Source organism: Macaca nemestrina, chromosome 17 (assembly GCF_043159975.1).
Source record: "Macaca nemestrina isolate mMacNem1 chromosome 17, mMacNem.hap1, whole genome shotgun sequence".
Lineage (NCBI taxonomy): Eukaryota > Metazoa > Chordata > Mammalia > Primates > Cercopithecidae > Macaca > Macaca nemestrina.
The window spans coordinates 15,964,843-15,987,031 of record NC_092141.1 but is presented as its reverse complement, the minus strand read 5'-3'; the positions used below and the strand labels follow the sequence as shown (position 1 = coordinate 15,987,031).

The 22,189-nt window shown below is 43.6% G+C and overlaps 1 long non-coding RNA gene across 3 annotated transcripts in view; it reads right to left on the bottom strand.

The window, feature by feature from the left end:
- The window catches only part of LOC139359446 (uncharacterized), a 53,758-nt gene that overhangs the window by 28,924 nt on the left and 2,645 nt on the right, over window positions 1-22,189 (bottom strand). Inside the window, exon 1 of one of the 3 annotated variants that reach the window (XR_011615411.1) lies at window positions 3,529-3,669. The exons of the other annotated variants lie outside the window; for them this stretch is intronic. This is a non-coding gene — a long non-coding RNA (uncharacterized lncRNA). Of the gene's footprint in view, window positions 1-3,528; window positions 3,670-22,189 lie in introns of those variants that run through there. 3 annotated transcript variants of the gene reach the window in all.

Below are 22,189 nucleotides of genomic sequence, written 5' to 3'. Positions count from 1 at the left end.
AGCCTATGTGTGTCTTTGTATGTGAGATGGGTTTCCTCAATACAGCACACTGATGGGTCATGACTCTTTATCCAATTTGCCAGTCTGTGTCTTTTAATTGGGGCATTTAGCCTGTTTACATTTAAGATTAATATTGTTATATGTTAATTTGATCCTGTCATGATGCTAGCTGGTTATTTCACCCATTAATTGATGCAGTTTCTTCATAGCATTGATGGTCTTTATAATTTGGTATGTTTTTGCAGTGGCTGGTACCAGTTGTTACTTTCCATGTTTAGTGCTTCCTTCAGGAGCTCTTGTAACGTAGGCCTAGTGGTGACAAAATCTCTCAGCATTGGCTTGTCTGTAAAGGATTTTGTTTCTTCTGTGGTTTTCAGCTCCATCAGGTCATTTAAGCTCTTCTTTACACTGGTTATTCTAGTTAGCCATTTGTCTAACCTTTTTTCAAGGTTTTTAGCTTCCTTTTGATGGATTAGAACATGCTCCTTTAACTCGGAGGAGTTTGTTATTACAGACCTTCTGAAGTCTACTTCTGTAAACTTGTCTACTTCTGTCAACTTCTGTCTACTTCTGTCAACTCTTTCTCCGTCCAGTTTTGTTCCCTTGCTGGCAAGGAGTTGTGTTCCTTTGGAGGAGAAGAGGTGTCCTGGTTTTTGGAATTTTCAGTCTTTCTGCTCTGGTTTCTCCCCATCTTTGCGGTTTTATCTACCTTTGCTCTTTGATGATAGTGACCTATGGATGGGGTTTTGGTTGTGGATGTCCTTTTTGTTGATGTTGATGCTATTCCTTTCTGTTTGTTAGTGTTCCTTCTAACAGACAGGCCCCTCAGCTAGAGGTCTGTTGGAGTTTGCTGGAGGTTCGCTCTAGACCCTGTTTGCCTGGGTATCACCAACGGAGGCTGCCTGATGCTTCCTCTGGAAGCTTCGTCCCAGAGGGGCACCCAACTGTATGAGGTGTCTGTCAGCCCCCACTGGGAGGTGTCTCCCAGTCAGGCTACACGGGGGTCACGGACCCGCTTGAGGAGGCAGTCTGTCCGTTATCGGAGCTCAAACGCTGTGCTGAGAGAACCACTCCTCTTTTCAGAGCTGTCAGGCAGGGATGTTTAAGTCTGGAGAAGTTGTCTGCTGCCTTTTGTTCAGATATGCCATGCCCCTAGAAGTGGAATCTAGAGAGGCAGTAGGCCTTGCTGAGCTGTGGTGGGCTCCGCCCAGTTTGAGCTTCCCTGCTGCCTTGTTTACATTATGAGAATAGAACTGCCTACTCAAGCCTTGGCAATGGCAGACGCCCCCCCCCCACACCAGGCTCTAGTGTCCCAGGTTGATCTCAGACTGCTGCACTAGCAGAGAGCAAAGATCTATAGGCATGGGACTTGCTGAGCCAGGCATGGGAGGGAATCTTCTGGTCTGCCAGCTGTGAAGACCACAGGGAAAGCACAGTATTTGGGCAGGAGTGTACCACTCCTCCAGGTACAGTCACTCACGGCTTCCCTTGGCTAAGAAAGGGAAATCCCCCAACCCCTTGCACTTCCCAGGTGAAGTGACACCCCGCCTTGCTTTGACTTGCCCTCCGTGGGCTGCTCCCACTGTGTAACCAGTCCCAGTGAGATGAACCAGGTACCTCAGTTGGAAATGCAGAAATCTCCCGTCTTCTGTGTCTATCTTGCTGGGAGCTGTAGACCGGAGCTGTTCCTATTCAACAATCTTGGAAGCAAACCCCACATTTCTCATTTTCTAATGTGGACTAAGCATGCCACCAGGTTTGAAATAATTTTCCTCCATTAAAATATATGACTAGAATCACTGCCTAGTCTCAAATTTAGTTGACTGATAATGACTCACTAGTTATTATAAATTTTTATGCATGAAAATAATCAATACTTAATTTTCTTGGGTATAAAATATTCACAATGTTCATACATCAAAATAGAGAAAGGTTGTTTGCTGTGTCACCTCTCATATGATTGCAATTGCATAATTATGACCACTATTTGTGCAACATTTTTTGTTGAATTATGGCCAGAAAATTTTCTTTTCTTTGATAAACTATTGTTCTGTTAAATTAAAAAGAAAACTTTGTCTATTTTTATTTTCAAATATATTCAATGCTTAGTGAAATTATTCACTTAGATGTTAGAAATTAGAATTTCAGTTTACTACTTTCAAAAGTAGTAAATATAAGTAAATATGAGCAGTTTATTGGTGACACAAATTATTTTTGTCAACAAATTCCATGATAGAAAGAATTATTTTCAAAAACATCTGATACTTCATAGCAGATGATGTCTTTTGGAAATCCACTTTTCTTCTTGTTAAAACATCAACTTTATTTTGAAGAAATGATTTGTGTTTTTATTTTCCAACTGTTTGGTAGCATGTTACTAACAACCACTGTCGCCACAGAAAAGATCAACAGTCCTTTTCACATTTGTACATAAGAAAATATTTCATTTATCTTTGAGACAAACTTGAATTTTGCAATAAAAAAAGAATGTAGAAAAATTCATAAATTTCACATTTTAAATAACCATTTTTATAATTTTGTTTGCTACCTTCTTTCAGATCTGATTAGGTAGTCATTGCTTCAGCAGCCAGTACATGGAGAGTTCCAATTTATAGTGCAAGCTGGGCATGGTGGCTCACACCTGTAATCCCAACCCTTAGGGAGGCAGATGCAGGAAGATAGCTTGAGTCCAGGAGTTGAGACCTGCCTTGGCAATACAGCGAGACCCCATTCCCCACAAAAGGGGAAAAAAAGCCAATTTATAGTGCAGGCATCTCTTTGCCCATTTGCTCGATCACATGGTAATTAAACAATTAAAATTCACTTCAGCTGTTATTTTTTGGCAGTTTCTTTCCAGTCACTTGTCTATATTATAAGTATTTATGTGAAATTAGACCATATAATCTGTATGTCCACACAATGATCTCACATAAACTACAGAATGTTACAGTGTGCTGAAAGTCCAGGAAGGTGTCAGTTCCGTGCCAGTCTCTGGGCATGGTGAGTGAATAATAATATAGACCACCCTGGGTGCCTGAGTGTCTCTCATGGTGAATGTGTGTTGGCACTAGTATGAATCCACACCTAAATATTTCTAAGTCTATGAAGTACCTTCTTTCTAATAGTTAACATTTTTAGAGAAGAGTAATCTTGCCTATTTTCCAACTTTTATCCGTGCTCTTGGGATTCAACAGGAAAACACTTTCAAAGGGTTAATAATGCTGTAAGCCTGATTGATGGATATTCTTGCCCTCTTCCTTTAGGTATACTTTTTAGGTCTTATTTGTGGAATCTGATTTTGAGTAACATTTTTCTTGCATAAAATGTCTGCAAGCAAAAAACTGGCTGTTGGTTGTACAAATAGAAATTTTACACACAGTGTTAAGAATACTGTTATTCTTATCCACCAGACTCATCTCATCTTCCCACTGGTACCACAATTATTCACCCTTCCCAGCCTCTGTGTCCAAAGGTGTGGCCATAGGAAGGAGTCCTGGCCAAGTTAATGTGGGTGGAAGTGACACTCACTTGGAACAGGGCTGGCCTGTGAAAACATCTTCCATGGGGCTTTGTACATTTTTCTCTTTACAACTGAGTGGAATGAGACCAAGAACCACAGCCAGATTTGAAGACACATGTTGGCAATGACAAAACCACCAATGGAAGACATCTGGGTCTTTGAATCTCTTTCTGGAGGAAAACAGAAAAGCAGAGTCACATGTTATTTGAAAGCCTGTGTTGCAGTGGCATATGCAGCAATAACAACTTTCGTATGATGTTCAGATAGTTGATACTTTTGAGTTTATGTGTTGCAGCAGCTAACTTTATATTAATGTATAAAAGTCTGTTACAAAATATACTGAAGTTTGAGTGCAAAATTTCCTTTAAAATAATACAATACAGCAAATATTCCCTGAATATTCCAAAAGGTAGAGGAAAATATAAATCATAAGGTTATTTAAGAAACATAGATCATGTCCTCAACTGTAATTTTTTGGAAATTGAAGATGCACAAAATATTTACATATATTCCCAGGATTTAGTTTTATATATTTTACAAGTACAATGATATGAATGCAGATTGCTGCATTAATTAGAAAGGGTCATGACCATTTCTTATTTTCTGATTTTTCTTTGGCACATGTTAAATGAGAGAAAAGTACATGTATGTTTTCCCTCTGTCATGTTCCAAGGCACACCTGGCTGTTTTTCATTGTCTCAGGTACTTACTGATTCCTTGGACATACTTGGGCATACTTCTATATAGCAGTTCCCAAGTAGGGACAAGTGAGAAGACTTTCCACATTCATGTTCTGCTCAAGTTGTGTGATCAAACCTAGTGATTTATCACATTGGATCATATCTCTAATAGCACTGTACTCATCTGTGTCCTAAAAGGGTGAAGATCTGCAGAAGAATCTGATGGTGGAAATAAGTGGCTTGTGTCTTCTGGGTTTTCTTCTCCTTTGTTCTAAGGAGAGTTGGAGCAGGTGCTCTCATTCAGGCATGATTGAAATGGATTCCTTTTGGATTCCACCTTGTCTCCAAGCTATGTCACAGCCAGATGAGCAGGAACATGTGGGCTGTGAGAATTTCAACAGTTCAGCAGGAGGTCCAACAGGGGGCACCATAAACCAAACAACAGTCCTCCTAAATGCACCAAAATGCACGTGCACCATGCAGGCAGAAAAGGCAGGTTTCTTAGTCTCCTCCTGGCCACTGGGTCACAGCACAGGATGCTAAGAGCTCACTTCATAGCGGTTGTTGGGTGCCCCCTGCTGGAACTCCCACTGGAGTACTGAAATCTTGAATGCCCTAACTGATCTGCTGTCTTGGCTGGGGCATGTCTTGGATCCATAAAAACATAAAGTGAAGAAAAAATTATTCTTAAATTCATTGTCACTCTTTTTTCACTCCTCGCCTTTTATCAGATGTAATACCTATCCAAAAAAACAGAGACCCAGAGAGGCTGTGGAAAGACCTTGGTGTACTAACACATCTATCTTATAGACACAGCTTCTCACAGGGAGTTTGGAAACTTCTGGTCAATCTCTATCCCACGTGAGCACAAGAAGGACCACTTCACTCTATTTGGAGACTCTGGGAGCACACACTGTGTATTAATCTGAGCACAAAAGCTTTGATGGAAAAGATGGTGGGAGGTGATGGTTTACACAAGTAGAGCTACATCACTCAACTCCTATGTAAGGAGAGAAATGGCAGAAGGAAAACTATGGGGAGTTGAGATATCAGCATGTCTTGTCCTTTAAATGATGAACAGCCTTGGTTCCTTCCTCTGTGTCCATATTCCGGCAGGTCTGAGTGAGTGAGCTGAGCTCAGGGGAAAGTGAACTCAACCTCAAGTCCGTTGGAAGAGTGGGCAGGGCTGTCCTCTCCCTCTCTTTTTTATATGAACACCAGAGTTGTTCCTGTTCCCTTCCCCAAGAGAATTCATCTTCCAAAACTTTAATCCATTTAAGCCTAAATATTCAATATGAAAAACCCGGCCAGGCAAGGTGGTTCATGCCTGTAATCCCAGCACTTTGGGAGGCCGAGTCAGGTGGATCATCTGAGGTTGGGAGTTCAAGACCAGGCTGACCAACATGGAGAAACCCTGTCTCTACTAAAAATACTAAATTAGCTGGGCATGGTGGCACATGCCTGTAATCCCAGCTACTCAGGAAAGCTGAGGCAGGAGAATTGCTTGAATCCAGGAGGCGGAGGTTGTGGTGAGCCAAGATCACGCCACTGCACTCCAGCCTGGGCAACAAGACCAAAACTCTGTCAAAAAAAAAAAAAAAAAAGAAAGAAAGAAAGAAAAGAAAAACCCTTAAAGATGGAAACAGGATAGTCAGTTCTAGGAAAATCAGAAGTATAAATAATGTTTAAATGAGGGAGAAGTGAAGCAAGATAGTGAAATAGGACCCTCCAGCAATTATCTCCTCACAGAAATATGAAACTAACAACTATCTGAGCAAAGAAGTACCTTCATAAGAGCTGAGAAAACCAGGTGAGAGATCAGAGGACCTGGTTTTATCACAATAATAAGAAAAGAGACATTGAAGAGGGTAGGAGTGGCAGAATCCCATTTCTCACCTCGCCCTTCCCTGATTCCCAGCAGTACAGCACAGAGACACAGCTCACTTGAGGAAGGGGAGTGATGAGAATGAAGGGCTTTGACCTGAAGCCCCATTCTGAGCCCATCACAGTAAAATTCAGTGCCAGGGAGAACCCCAGGGCCTCTAGCCCAGGAAAGGATGCATGGGCAGTCTCTGGACTCATCCCAGCACTAAGTTAAAAAACTGCAGCCCCAACAGGACAGTCTCATGTTCTGACCTGCATCACCTCTGGCTTTCTAAAGCGACATCAGGCCATAGGTGAACTTCAGCAGCAGGCAGGGCACATCAGTTCGGGCCTTAGGATACACTCCAGGGTTGTGCTGGTCCTAGTTTCCATGGGCTTTGGGCATCTAAAGAACTTATCATTACATCTAATATCTAATATCACATATCATTACAATGCCTTTTCATAAAATACAACAAATAATTCCAGTTATTTAATATCTCTACAAGATAAGAGAGACATTTTTGAGCTCTCTAAGGGGCCTAAATGAAAAATCCCAAAGTTCATTTTAGGTCAAAAAATTTAGAATTTGATTTGGAGAAAACTGCCAAAGATGTAAAAGTCTTCACAACATTGAAATCACAGATTACTGTTAAATAATAGTTTTCAGGCCGGGCGCGGTGGCTCAAGCCTGTAATCCCAGCACTTTGGGAGGCCGAGGTGGGCGGATCACAAGGTCAGGAGATCGAGACCACAGTGAAACCCCGTCTCTACTAAAAATACAAAAAATTAGCCGGGCGCGGTTGCGGGCGCCTGTAGTCCCAGCTACTCAGGAGGCTGAGGCAGGAGAATGGCGTGAACCCAAGAGGCGGAGCTTGCAGTGAGCCGAGATCGCGCCACTGCACTCCAGCCTGGGCAACAGCGTAAGACTCCGTCTCAAAAAAAATAAATAAATAAATAAATAATAGTTTTCTATATAACCAGACTAATAATCAAAATACTTCAAAAGCAATAGAGATAATTACATGAATGTAAAATCATTAACCTTTTTAAAGCCCAGTTTTGCTAAGTAATCAAATATCTAAGAAGACAAGATAGAAAATCATCTTGATAAAATATTACATCTTTTTTGTTTGCTTGTTTTGGGTCAGTTACTAAAAAGGTAAAGAAAAAAACTCTTGTAGTATTAATAGCTTCTCCTACAGAAAGTCCATTTAGGTATCTTGGAAGTCAAATTGATGAAATAGAACTTGAAGCTGATCAGACACAGGAAGAATGTGTCCAGGGTAATGAGTGTACACTATATTATAAGGAAGTATAAACAAGAGAATTATTATCTTGAGCAGAATAATACACAGTTCTTAGTAACAGCGTGGGAAGTTTCCTGGTTACATAGAACAATTCAGACATATCACGAAAATACAAGACTACAGAATCAAGTTATACTGGAGGAAAACATCGCTTTTTAGACTTTTAAGATAAACATTTCAAGCCATAACACTGAAGTTAGAACCAGAGGAAAAAAAAAACATAGGTGTTAATTAAAATCTGAAGGACAGCATTGTCACCCCAGATAAGCAAAAACATGTACTTTTCCAAGAGAAGAAAGAAGAAAAGCTATACTTCCTACCTGAGACTAGGAACATAAAACAGATCTCAGAAAGAAATGTGGCACAAATAAAACTCTCTGTAATATAGAATATAGCTGTTAAAAACAATTTTAGAATTTGAAATCAAAACTTTTTGCATTTTTACTAAGAGCAAATCAGTACTTTAAGAAAACCTTGCTCTAATGGAGGGGACCAAAATTGTAGTTCTATATTAGTCTATTTGTAATAACAAAGCTCAGTCTTTAGAAAGATGATTATAATTTTCTTTTAATTATAGCCAACTTGATCACATGCATATTTCATAAATTATTTTGTTCTAAACCTTATCACAAGTTACACATTCATGACATGCTTAGACTTTCTGCCTTGCGCTATACTTCCTCTTTCTTAAATAATGAATAATTTTACTACAGTACAAAAAAATTACCACAAAATATTACTTCTCATATGAATTTATTCTCTTTTCTTTTTAAACTTTCTTGCTAGAAATACATCTTCATACACATAACTTTCTTTATATCTCTCCTACTTACTGGTTTCTATCTTGTGAATTTTTTCCCTAATTCCATATTTCACAACAGCTTTTCAATAATCTTTAAGTTTGACAAAATTATTCTTCATCTCAATAAAGAATACATATTTATATCTTTCATAGTGATACCTAATGTCTACAAAAAAATAAAATTAGCTGGGTGTGGTGGCATGTGCCTGTTAGTCCCAGCTACTTAAGAGGCTGAGGTGGGAGGACTTCTTGAGCCTGGGAGGTCAAGGCTGCAGAGAGCTGAGATTGAGCCAGTGCACTCCAATCTGAGCAAAAAAGTGAGACATTGTCTCTCACACACAGAAATATATATATTTTTGGCACACTTTATATACAGAATTATATATATGTTGATTAAAAATTAAAATTTTTAACCACACGCAGTGGCTCATGCCTGTGATCCCAGCATTTGGGAGGCTGAGGTGGAAGGATTGCTGGCCAGCCTGGGCAACATAGTAAGACTGTCTATACAAAAATATTTTTAAAAAATTAGCCAGGCTTGGTGATACACACCTGTAGTCCCAGCTACTCCAGAGACTGAGGTGGGAGAACTGCTTGAACCCAAGTGTTTGAGACTGCAGTGAGCTGTGATCACCCTACTGCACTCCAGGGTGACACAGCCAGACCCTGTCTCTCAAAAAAAAAAAAAACCTAAAAATTAAAAAAATTAAAAATAAATCTCTGTCATGTTAAATTTTATTAAAAATCTAGGAAGCAAGAAATATTGAATTGCCTGTCATATCTGTGTTTTAAAAATGAGAAATACTGTATAACTTTTAGAAATATTTTTTCACATTTGTATGTATATTAATAGCCCCCCAAATATTTAGTCTTTCTATAAAATTTCAGAAGTCAAAAACAAATCTATGTTCAGCAATTTATTTTTTATATTATTTGGAAATGACCCACACATTTCCAAAGTATCGATTGTTAAATGTAACATAAATTTAGAAGTTTAAATTACATGAAAAGTTTATACATTTTTTTGTTTGTTTGTTTGTTTGTTTTGAGATGGAGTCTCGCTATGTCACCCAGGCTGGAGTGCAGTGGCCGGATCTCAGCTCACTGCAAGCTCCGCCTCCCAGGTTCACGCCATTCTCCTGCCTCAGCCTCCCGAGTAGCTGGGACTACAGGCGCCCGCCACCTCGCCCGGCTAGTTTTTTGTATTTTTTAGTAGAGACGGGGTTTCACCGTGTTAGCCAGGATGGTCTCGATCTCCTGACCTCGTGATCCGCCCACCTCGGCCTCCCAAAGTGCTGGGATTACAGGCTTGAGCCACCGCGCCCGGCCGAAAAGTTTATACATTTTTACCTCATTTATATTTACCTAATTTACTCAGAATATTAGAATATTAACAGTTTACCTAGAATACTCATAACTGGGATATTAGACAGAGCTAGTCTGCATTTCAAGTTATTTCCTTGGTAATCATTTTTATGTCCTGTTATTATCAGGTGTTCACCTACGTAAGAACCTTAAAGTAAAAAATATAGGGGTATTTCACTACTAACTCAGAAGATTACAGCTATTTTCATTAAACTAACAATACTAAATTAGCCTTACTTATCAAAAAGTTATGTAAACAAAAATCACTCTGTTTTAGGTAGTGTTTATTGAAGGGGTGACCTGCTCCTCCACACCTGTGGGCGTTGCTAGTCAGGTGGGACGAGAGACTGAGAAAAGAAAAAGACCACAGAGACAAAAGTATAGAGAAAGAAAAGTGGGCCCAGGGGACCGGCACTCAGCATAAGAAGGACTGGTGCCAGCACTGGTCTCTGAGTTCCCTCAGTATTTATTGATCGTTATTTCTACCATCTCGGAGAGGGGGATGTGGCAGGACAATAAGGTAATAGTGGGAAGAGGGTCAGCAGGAAAACATGTGAACAAAGGTCTCTGTGTCATAAATAAGTTTAAGGAAAGGTGCTGTGCTCTGATGTGCACTACACAAACACACAAACATCTCGGGGCATTAAAGAGCAGTATTGCTGCTAGCATGTCTCACTTCCAGCCCTAAGACGGTTTTCTCCTATTTCAGTAAATAGAACATACAATCGGGTTTTACACTGAGACATTCTATTCCCAGGGACTAGCAGGAGACAGATGCCTTCCTCTTATCTCAACTGCAAAGAGGCCTTCCTCTTTTACTAATCTCCTCAGCACAGACCCTTTACCGGTGCCGGGCTGGGGGACGGTCAGGTCTTTCCCTTCCCACAAGGCCATATCTCAGGCTATCACATGGGGAGAAACCTTGGACAATACCTGGCTTTCCTAGGCAGAGGTCCCTGCGGTTCCGCAGTGTACTATGTCCCTGGGTACTTGAGACTAGAGAATGGTGATGATTTTTAACAAGCATACTGCCTTCAAGTGCTTTTTTAACAAAGCACATCCTGCATAGCCTTAAATCCATTAAACCTTGAATCAACACAGCACATGTCTCTGCAAGCACAGGGTTGGGGCTAGGGTTACGGATTAACAGCATCTCAAGGCTGTTAATCTCAAGAATAATTTTTCTTAGTACAGAACAAAATGGAGTCTCTTATGTCTACTTCTTTCTACACAGACACAGTAACAGTCTGATCTCTCTCTTCGCCACAGTTAATAGTTTTCTACTTCTTTATGTCAAAGCCTGACACTTTAAAATACTGATCAGAGACAAATATTAAGCCATTTTGCCAGTAAACCCTGGCAAAAAAGTATGTTGACAATTTTTAGTTAAGTCACACTAATTTTTATTTACTAATAACTTTTAAATCAACTTATTTGTTAAAGATTTACTTGTCATGTGACCTAAAAGGCATCTGGGTGCCTATATATATTTTATATGAGTGCTTATTTATCCTCAAAAAGTTTCTGGCTAACTATACCAGATTTTACCATGTAGACATAATATAAAAACATAGTATGTATGATAGAGGCAGGAGGCAGAGAAATTCTAGGCAGATAAGGGCGGGTCCCTGGTGAAACCCCACCTTTGAGCCAAAAAGCCTGAAACCCATGGCCCAAAGTGAGAACTCCTCTCCTTGTTTGCCTGCTCTCTCCCAACTGGTTCGTTCTGAATAATGTCTTTTTACCAACCGAATGTCGCCTTTTCCAAAACTACCCACCGGCCCACCCTGCCGCCATCCTGTGAAAGGAATGAAAAAATCAGGCACATTCCTCAGCCCCGGGCTCAACTTCCCGAGCCCAGTACAAACACATCCCCCCATATATCTCTCAACTTCCCGAGCCCAGTACAAACACATCCCCCCATATATCACTCAACTTCCCGAGCCCAGTACAAACACCACCTGGAAAGTCTCCGATAAGGACACAGCCGTTCGTGGATTTACTGAAAGCGCGGGAAACAATAGAAAACTGCTAAATGTATAACTTAAAATGTTAACCAATTGTAGTGCTGTAACCAAAAGAATTCCTTTGTTCCTCTGTAACTTGACGTATCCTATTTATCTCGGGCTATAAAAGGCAAGCACTTGCATTGTTCGGGGCCCTCCTGTATGCGGTGGAACGGAGGGACCAAGTTCGAACTTGTAGTAAAAGATCCTTGCCGCTTGGCTTTGACTCTGGACTCTGGTGGTCTTCTTTGGGGAACAAACGGTCTGGGCATAACATCTGGGGGCCCGTCCGGGATTCCCCAAGCCCACCAGACCCCTGGTCAACGGATCTACCAGGATCGATCTGCTGATAGGTGAGCCGGCTCGTCTCTGTTTGTCTGTCTGTGTCTGTTCTGAACCTGTATCTGTGACTCGCGAGGTCTGAAACTGAGGCTGACGCAGTCCTGGCGGATGCGCTATAGGACAGTCAGCGGCGACCAGTGGGAGACGTCCCCTGGCTCTCGTCTGATCTAGATTTTTGTCTGAACTGATTCTGACCCGGGCTTCCGGAGCGCGCTTGTGGCTGTCTGAACTGATTCTGACCCGGGCTTCCGGAGTGTGCTTGCGGCTGTCTGAGCTGATTCTGACCCGGGCTTCCGGAGCGTGCTTGCGGCTGTCTGAGCTGATTCTGACCTGGGCTTCCGGAGTGCGCTTGTGGCTGTCTGAGCTGATTCTGACCCGGGCTTCTGGAGCGCGCTTGCGGCTGTCTGAACTGATTCTGACCCGGGCTTCCGGAGCGCGCTTGCCATCTGAGCTTCCGGAGCGCACTTGCGATCTGAGCTGATTCTAACCCGGGCTGCTGGAGCGCGCTTGCGATCTGAGCAGCTGATTCTGACCCGGGCTTCTGGAGCGCACTTGCGACTAGATATTATTAATAAGCCAGATTTCCTTTACAGGGATTCTAACCCACATTCCTTTACAGGAAGAGACTACAAATTATTACAGGATGGGTAATACCCAGAGCACTCCCCTATCTCTCCTTACAAGTAATTTCAAGGATGTAAGAGCAAGGGGCCATGCTCTTAGTATGGAAATCAGGAGGGGAAAGCTCATTACCCTATGCCGCTCCGAATGGCCTGCCTTTGATGTGGGGTGGCCACCCGAAGGGACGTTCCGACTCTCTGTCATTACTAGAGTAAAGTCCAAGATTTTCCTACCTAGGCGTGCGGGCCACTTAGATCAAATCCCATATATCCTCGTATGGCAGGACCTTGTTGAGAACCCGCCTCCCTGGCTGTCACCTTTCCAACCAGCCCCTAAACCTTGTAAGGCACTGGTTGCTCGGCCGCTAAAATCCAAGCAGCCAACTGCCCCCCCATCCTGTTCTACCTGATAGCGGGGACCCACTGTCCACAGAACCCCCTCCGTACCCCTCTGGGCCCCAGACCCGCCCCCTGGGCTGAGCCGCGGGAAGGAGCAGGGACGGGAGGCGGCGGGCACACACGGACCCGCTGAAAGTAAAAATAACTTTGAAGGGCCGGTGGGGCGGACGCGAGGGCGCACTTCGCGGGCTAGCCCCCCCAGCCGCCTGACTCCACAGTGGCTCTACCCCTTCGGGAAATAGGACCCCCAGATGACACGGGAATCCCCAGGCTCCAGTACTGGCCATTCTCTACCAGTAATCTGTATAACTGGAAGACTCAGAGTGCTCGGTTTTCAGACAACCCCAAAGATTTAATGGCTTTACTGGATAGTGTCATGTTCACCCACCAGCCCACTTGGGACGATTGTCAGCAGCTCCTCCGAATTTTGTTTACAATGGAAGAGCGAGAGAAAATACAGGTAGAAGCTAGAAAGCTGGTCCCGGGAGACGACGGTCAACCGACTGCCAACCCCGACCTCATAAATGCGACTTTTCCTCTGACCAGGCCGGCGTGGGACTACAACACGGCAGAAGGTAGGGGACGGCTACACCTTTATCGCCAGACTCTAATGGCGGGTCTCCGGGCAGCTGCTCGCAAGCCCACTCATTTGGCTAAAGTATACTCTGTTCTGCAGGGAAAGACAGAAAGCCCAGCTACCTACTTAGAAAGATTAATGGAAGCCTTTAGACAGTACACCCCCATAGACCCAGAGGCTCCAGGAAGTCAGGCAGCTGTCGTAATGTCCTTCGTAAATCAGGCAGCCCCAGACATTAAAAAGAAACTCCAGAAATTAAAAGACTTAGAGGGAAAGCGGATTCAGGACCTCCTTCGGATAGCCCAGCAGGTTTACAATAACAGAGATACTCCGGAAGAAAGGCAATTAAAGGCCACTGAAAAAAATGACCAAGGTCCTGGCAGCAGTAGTACAGAAAGAGCATCTACAGCCAGAAAACACCCAACCTAGGCGGCCCCCCAGGCATGATAATCTGAGCAAAGACCAATGTGCCTACTGTAAGGAAGCTGGCCACTGGGTAAGAGACTGCCCCAAAAAGAAACAACGAGGACAGGGACCCCCTAGGTCTACACCCGTACTAGTCACTCAAGATGAAGACTAGGGAAGATGGGGTTCGGACCCCCTCCCCGAACCTAGGGTAACTTTGTCACCAAGCCCTTCCACTTATATGTGGACGAGAGTAAGAGTGTCACCAAGGCGGTAATAACTCAGAACTTAGGCCCCTGGCGGAGGCCGGTTGCCTACCTGTCAAAGAAGTTAGACCCAGTGGCTGCCGGGTGGCCCCCTTGTCTCCGAATGATTGTGGCCACGGCTCTGATGGTACAAGATGCTGATAAACTTGTCATGGGTCAAGAATTGCGGGTTGTTACCCCACATGCCATCGAGGGTGTACTCAAACAGCCACCTAATCGATGGATAAGTAACGCCCGGCTCACCCACTACCAAGGACTACTACTAAATCCTCTCAGGATAACTTTCCTGCCCCCAACGACCTTAAACCCTGCCTCGCTGCTGCCCAACCCGGACCTGGATGCCCCACTCCATGATTGCACCGAGATACTAGCTCAGGTGCACGGAGTTCAAGAGGACCTGCAGGACTGCCCACTCCCTGACGCTGACCTCGTCTGGTTCACTGATGGGAGCAGCTTCATGCATCAAGGCCAGAGGTACGCTGGAGCAGCAGTGACTTCAGAGACTGAGGTAATCTGGGCAGAACCCCTGCCCCCGGGGACATCGGCCCAGAAGGCCAAACTGATAGCGCTCACCCAAGCTCTTACCTTAGGGGCAGGGAAGAAGCTGACAGTATACACAGACAGCCGATATGCTTTTGCTACGGCGCACATACATGGGGCCATTTACAGGGAGCAAGGGTTACTAACGGCTAAAGGAAAAGAGATAAAAAGCAAGCAAGAGATCCTAGCCCTGTTAACAGCCCTATGGAGGCCAGAAAAGTTAGCCATTGTGCATTGCCCAGGGCATCAGAAACCAACCACTCCAACTGCTCAAGGCAACTTTCTGGCAGACCAAACTGCAAGGAATGTGGCAAAGGCTCCCAGCCAACTCCTTGCACTCCAGCTCCCTGACCCGGGCCCCCGGGACTTGCCATATTTCCCTGATTATTCAGAACAAGATCTCCAGTGGATTGACAAACTTCCCCTGAAACAGATCCAGAATGGGTGGTGGACTGATACTAATGACCAAACCATCCTACCAGAAAAATTAGGACAACAGGTGTTAGAACCCACCTGGGTGCTCGGCAGATGATAGACCTGATCAGGTGCTCTAAGCTCAAATTCAGACATACAGCCGAGACGGCCAGCAGCATTGTGACAAGTTGCAAAGTCTGCCAGCTTAACAACGCCTACCCCCAATCCCAGGCTGCAACGGGAAGAAGGCTCAGGGGAACCAGGCCCAGTATCTACTGGGAAGTAGATTTTACTGAAATAAAGCCAGGAAAGTATGGGTATTGGTACTTACTTGTCTTTATAGATACTTTTTCAGGGTGGACTGAAACATTCCCAACCAAAAGAGAAACTGCTCAGGTCGTAGCAAAGAAAATTCTGGAAGATATCCTTCCCAGGTATGGCTTCCCCGTCCAGATAGGGTCAGATAATGGGCCCGCCTTCGTCGCTAAGGTAAGTCAGGATTTGGCTTCCATCCTTGGGGCAAATTGGAAACTACATTGCGCTTACAGGCCCCAGAGTTCAGGACAGGTAGAGAGGATGAATCGGACCTTAAAAGAGACCTTAACTAAATTGACTATAGAGACTGGCGCTAATTGGGTGGTCCTTCTCCCCGACGCTCTGTTCCGGGTCCGTAATACCCCTTACAGACTGGGCCTTACCCCTTACGAAATCATGTATGGCAGACCTCCACCCCTGGTTCCCAGCTTAAAAGATGATCTGCTTAAGTCTGAAACAGAAAATGTCTCTGAATTCTTATTTTCCCTACAAGCCTTGCAGAAAATTCATCAAGAAATCTGGCCCAAGCTGAAGGAACTATATGAGACCAGTCGCCCACCGACACCCCATCCGTACCAGCCAGGAGACTGGGTCCTGGTTAAGCGACACCGACAAGAGACCCTAGAACCCAGGTGGAAGGGACCACTCCAGGTACTCCTGACCACACCCACTGCCCTGAAGGTAGAAGGCATCGCGTCATGGATCCACTACACCCACGTCAAGCCAGTGGACCCAACCTCCGACCTTCTGGGACCAATCACGGTGGCGGCTGAAGCACCGGCCACGTGAACTGTGGACAGAGCTAAGAACAACCCCTTAAAACTCACCCTGCACCAGCAACATAGCTCACTGCAAACATGCAGTTAGATAGTCTAGCCCTAACGTTAGTCGCCCTAGTGGCTGCTGGGGAAAACACCAAACCAGCACCTAATCCCTTTGTCTGGAGATTCTGGCTTTATGAAAACCGAACCCACCCTGGACAACCTCATAAGCCCGGGAAATTATTGGCCAGTGCTGATTGCCCCTCCTCAGGGTGCAATAGCCCAATTTTACTAAATTTTACTGGCTTTCAAACAGCCAAACCAGTGGCACCAATAATATGTTTTGAGTTTGATCAGACTAAATACAATTGTAAACACTATTGGTGGCACCAAAATGCTGGCTGTCCTTATAACTATTGTAACATCCATAAGTCCCGTTATTGGGGAGAGGAAGAACAGTTAGACCCTAAGTGGCCCTTCCATCGTAGACGGGATGGAGACTTTTCATATACATAAATAGTTAGAGACCCCTGGAACTCCCGCTAGACCACGCCTCAACATGGAGCTGTATACTACTCCTCCTCCTCCACATGGCCTAGCAGTCACCTCTATCTGTGGCGAGGTCTAGTGCAGGTACTGCCACTGGTCCATGGGAATATCCAACGAAAAGAAAACAGACTAACACAAGACTTACGTCCTTTCTCCTGGTTAAAATTATTACAAGAAGGACTAGAACTTGCTAACCTTACAGGACTTCACAGCCTGTCTGGCTGCTTTCTGTGTGCCACTCTAGGGCGTCCACCGCTAACCGCTGTCCCTCTGCCATGGGGATCCTCTACCTCTGCCCAAGCTAACAACCTCCGAAACCTCTCATATGCCCCTATCCTTAACGTGCCACTATACCTAAACCCCAGTCAGGAGAAGTTTCCCTACTGCTTCTCAGGAACCAATTCCAGCCTCTGCAGCATCACTGCAATGCCCCCTAATATCACCCTAAGGGCTCTGCCGGGCATATTCTTCTAGTGCAATGGAACATTATCTAAGAACCTATCTGGTCCCTCTGTTACCAACCTACTGTGTCTTCCTGTCACATTAGTTCCCTGGTTGACTCTACTAACTGCCGGCGAGTTCCTGGGGTACACCGGTAACTGGACTAGTACTGCTATTCACCCAGTCCCTAGACCGAGACCTGCACAAGCCATATTTCTCCCCCTCATTGCGGGAATCTCCCTCACCGCATCCCTCATTGCTGCCGGACTGGCGGTGGGGAGCCCTAGGTCACACCCTCATAGAAAGCAACAAGTTGTACCAACAATTTGCCGTTGCTATGGAGGAGTTGGCTGAGTCCCTTGCCTCCCTTCAGCGGCAGCTCACGTCCCTAGCCCAGGTAACCTTGCAGAACCAGAGGGCCCTAGACCTACTCACTGCTAAAAAAGGTGATACATGTATGTTTCTAAAGGAAGACTGTTGTTTCTACATAAATGAATCAGGGCTTGTAGAAGACCAGGTCCAACAGTTACGCAAGTTAAGCACAGAAGTAAAAACACGGCAGTTTGCTTCAGCTGCAGACCAATGGTGGAATTCCTCTGTGTTTTCCCTGTTAGCCCCCTTCCTTGGACCCCTGCTAAGTCTACTATTTCTGTTTACCGTAGGACCTTGTGTTGTTAACAGAATTTTACAGTTTGTCAGGGAAAGGTTTGACACTGTACAGCTCATGGTCCTCAGAGCCCAATACCAACCTGTAAACGCTGAAACAGAATCAGACTTATAAGACCCAAGATTGGCTCTAGAGGTTCCTGAGGAAAGGGGGGGATGAAAGGAATGAAAAAATCAGGCACATTCCTCAGCCCCAGGCTCAACTTCCCGAGCCCAGTACAAACACATCCCCCCATATGTCACTCAACTTCCCAAGCCCAGTACAAACACATCCCCCCATATATCTCTCAACTTCCCGAGCCCAGTACAAACACATCCCCCCATATATCACTCAACTTCCCGAGCCCAGTACAAACACCACCTGGAAAGTCTCCGATAAGGACACAGCCGTTCGTGGATTTACTGAAAGCGCGGGAAACAATAGAAAACTGCTAAATGTATAACTTAAAATGTTAACCAATTGTAGTGCTGTAACCAAAAGAATTCCTTTGTTCCTCTGTAACTTGACGTATCCTATTTATCTCGGGCTATAAAAGGCAAGCACTTGCATTGTTCGGGGCCCTCCTGTATGCGGTGGAACGGAGGGACCAAGTTCGAACTTGTAGTAAAAGATCCTTGCCGCTTGGCTTTGACTCTGGACTCTGGTGGTCTTCTTTGGGGAACAAACGGTCTGGGCATAACACCTGTTCCTATCAAGACCCCAGACACAGTTGGTAGAGGGGAGAGAAGTGGCTTGACTAGAGAGAGGTGACTTGACTTCAGAGGGACAACTGGACTTCGAAGAAGAGGCAGCTTGATTTCAGAGAAGAGCCTGCTTGGAGACGGCTGGACTTCAGAGGAAGATTACCTGCCTGTTGTGTCCCTTCTCCAGTTCCTCTCTCTGCTGACAGCCACTTCCACTGGTAAATAAAATTCTCCTCCTCTACCACCCTTCAAGTGTCCGCATAGCCTTACTCTTTTTAGATGCCGGACAACAGCTCGGAACCCACTGAGTACAGGTACCCAAAAAAGGCTGTCACAACTGGCCCTTTGCCCTTGCTGGCAGAGGGCAGCTGCCCCACTTGATGGGGCAAGGGGCCCACTCAGGTGATAACACACTGCTGTCCATGGATGGCAGAGCTAAGACAGCATTGTAACATGCCCTCTGGGGCTTTGGGGATTGCAGGCACCCCGAACTGGGCACCACCATGGGGTCCACAAGGAGCTTGCTCCTGTCAGTGTCCAAAGTGGTCGGCTGGATCCTGCACTTGTTCGCCCATGCCTGGTCAAACCAACCGGCCTGGACGAAGCTTGCTCCTGCCGGTGCCCAAAGTGGCTGACTGGATCCCGTACTCACTTGCTCACATTCTCCCTCCCTCAAGGGGTCAAAGGGTCAAGTGTGGCAGACTAAGTAAATGGGGCACCCCCTTCACAAGTCAGAGGAAGAGGTGGAGAAAAATCCTGCATTATATACACATGTAAATAAACAGATATACAAAGATCTTATAGCTTCAATTTGAGAATTTTAGTCACGAAATAGTAATACAAACTCACCAGTTAGAGAGTTAGATCAAAATTAAATTTTTCATTGATACATAGTATCTGTACATATTTATGGAGGTATATATAATATTTTGTTACATGCATGGAATGTGCAGTGATCAGCTCAGGGCATTTAAGATATTTATCACCATCATCATTTATCATTTCCTTGTACTGAGATCCTGACCTCGTGATCCACCCGCCTCAACCTCCCAAAGTGCTGGGATTACAGCCACCAGGCCTGGCCTGTCACTACTTTTCTGTAATTTTTGGCATACTGTCTACTTTGATTTATGTTAGGGTAAAAAATGAGTGATAACTCAAAAGTGTAGACAGGTGAAGTAGCAGGCCCCATGCTTTGACATTAAGAAGAATGGGGTAAAGCATGAGGCTTCTGTGAATTGTCTCATCTATCTAGATACTAGTGATAATGACCCAGAGGCATGTTGTCCAATAGCCACACATAGCTACTACATTTAAATTTAATTACAATAATATAAAAATTCGGTTAGTCACACTAGCTACCTTTCAAGTTCTCAAAAGCCACATGTGGGTAGTGGTTAGCACATTTCTTAGCATAAATACAGAACATATCTGGCATCAGAAAAAGTGTTGGAGAAAGCTTATCTGGACACTTAAGCACACACAGAAACGTCAAATTGGGTTAAGATGCTATCAAAAGCTAATGTTCAGACTTGCCATTAGACAAATACATGTTATCAATGCCCTGCTGATATGAGAACTGAGAATAAAATGTGTGTTCCAGGTGTGGTGTAACTAAACAGTTGAATGCCTGACTACAAACATTTAAATCTAAGTTCTTGGATTTGGTGATTTGAACCTGGAATGTATCCTTAGTTTGGCTGAACATGGAAAACATTCTTCTCTTTCTGACCAACTTATTAAAAATATTTGAATGATAGCATTACATATATTATGCAAAATCTACCTTTCTGAAATATTGCAAGATATATATAGTATAGGAAGCAACTACTATATGACTGTATTAGCAGTTTGACTGCTTAATAAATGCATTTTATATTAAAAAATTAATAAGTACCCAAAATGTAATTAGGGTATTCCTCCAAAATATTATAAATAATAAAATTAAACAACTATGGAAATGAAAAGAAAGGGTCAGCAGTGTGCGTTATGGCATGAACATTTGTTTCCCCCAGAATTTATATGCTGAAGATCTAACTCTCAGTGTGACGGGATTTGGAAATAGGGCCTTTGAAGTTAATTAGGTTTACATGAGGTCATGAGAGTGGGGTCCTTATGATGGAAATAATGCCTTTATAAGAAGAGGCCAGAATGCCTGTTCAAGAACCAAATCAGCCATTGTCTTGGTTATAGACTTCCCAGACTCCAGGGCTGTGAAAAATAAATGTCTGTTGTTGAAAGCACCCAGTTTTTAACATTTTGTTATAACAGCCTGAGCAGACTAATACAGCATGTAAATATCATATAATGACAATAGAATAAACAATGTGGGTAAAAAATAGATAACAAAAGCATCTGGGACCATTACACCCTAAAGTCTGTTACAACTAAATAAATAAATTAAAAAATTAAAAATGCACCTTCATTATGTCAAAAGCAGGTAGAAAAAATATAACAATTATTTAAGAGTGTTTGTGTCCAAGCACATAGTATAAAATATCTACATAATATATCATTAAATCTTCGTAACGAAGTAGTTTTATGCTCATGTGTCATAAATAAATGAATAAATTATGAACAATTGAAGCTTAGGGAAAATTATCAGCATTCCAGTTAATAATTAGTGGGTCTAGAATCAGGAAAATAAACCTAAATACGGTATAAGTGACTGAAGTATATTTAATAGAAAAATACATTAAGGGGCCAGGCGCGGTGGCTCAAGCCTGTAATCCCAGCACTTTGGGAGGCCGAGACGGGCGGATCACAAGGTCAGGAGATCGAGACCATCCTGGCTAACACGGCGAAACCCCGTCTCTACTAAAAAAATACAAAAAACTAGCCGGGCGAGGTGGCGGGCGCCTGTAGTACCAGCTACTAGGGAGGCTGAGGCAGGAGAATGGCGTGAACCCGGGAAGCGGAGCTTGCAGTGAGCTGAGATCCGGCCACTGCACTCCAGCTTGGGTGACAGAGCGAGACTCCGTCTCAAAAAAAAAAAAAAAAAAAAAAAGGAAAAATACGTTAAAATACTGAAGACAAAGAATGTTGTTCTGTAAGCTCGTAACGCAGCAATAAACAATTTCTATAAATTATTCCTAATATTAATGAACATGGAGAAATCAGTGAATAACACATTGAAAAATGAATGCCTAGGAGATGAAGTAAAACTTTGGTCTTTTTGGAATATTTAATAAATTCTTGATTTAATGATGGAAAAAATGAAGGCAATTCCAAATATGACAAACGAAAAGAGACATACAAAGAGATATATGAGACATTTTTTAAATTCACAAAATGATACATGTTAACTCGAAGCTGGAAAACACAGATCACTAAGTGATTGTGCGAAGCAAACAACAAAATCATTAACTCGGAAGTTATACCAAAAATGCAAAGGAGCCTTCCCACCTCTGCACAAAACAACAAAAGCACAAAAGTTGTTAGGCTGAGACATTTCAAAGTAAATTATTTTATGACCTCAAGAAAAAGATCATATCAAAGCTATTCTATCAGTTCCAGGAAAGTTTCCAAAATGTTTAATCAAGTCAGCATAAAAATGATACCAAAATCTAGGAGAAAACGCGTAATAAAATGCTGCAAAACACAGTTCATCCTCAGTTATATCAGTGAAATATCCTAAATTAAAGACTTGCCGATAGAATGCGGC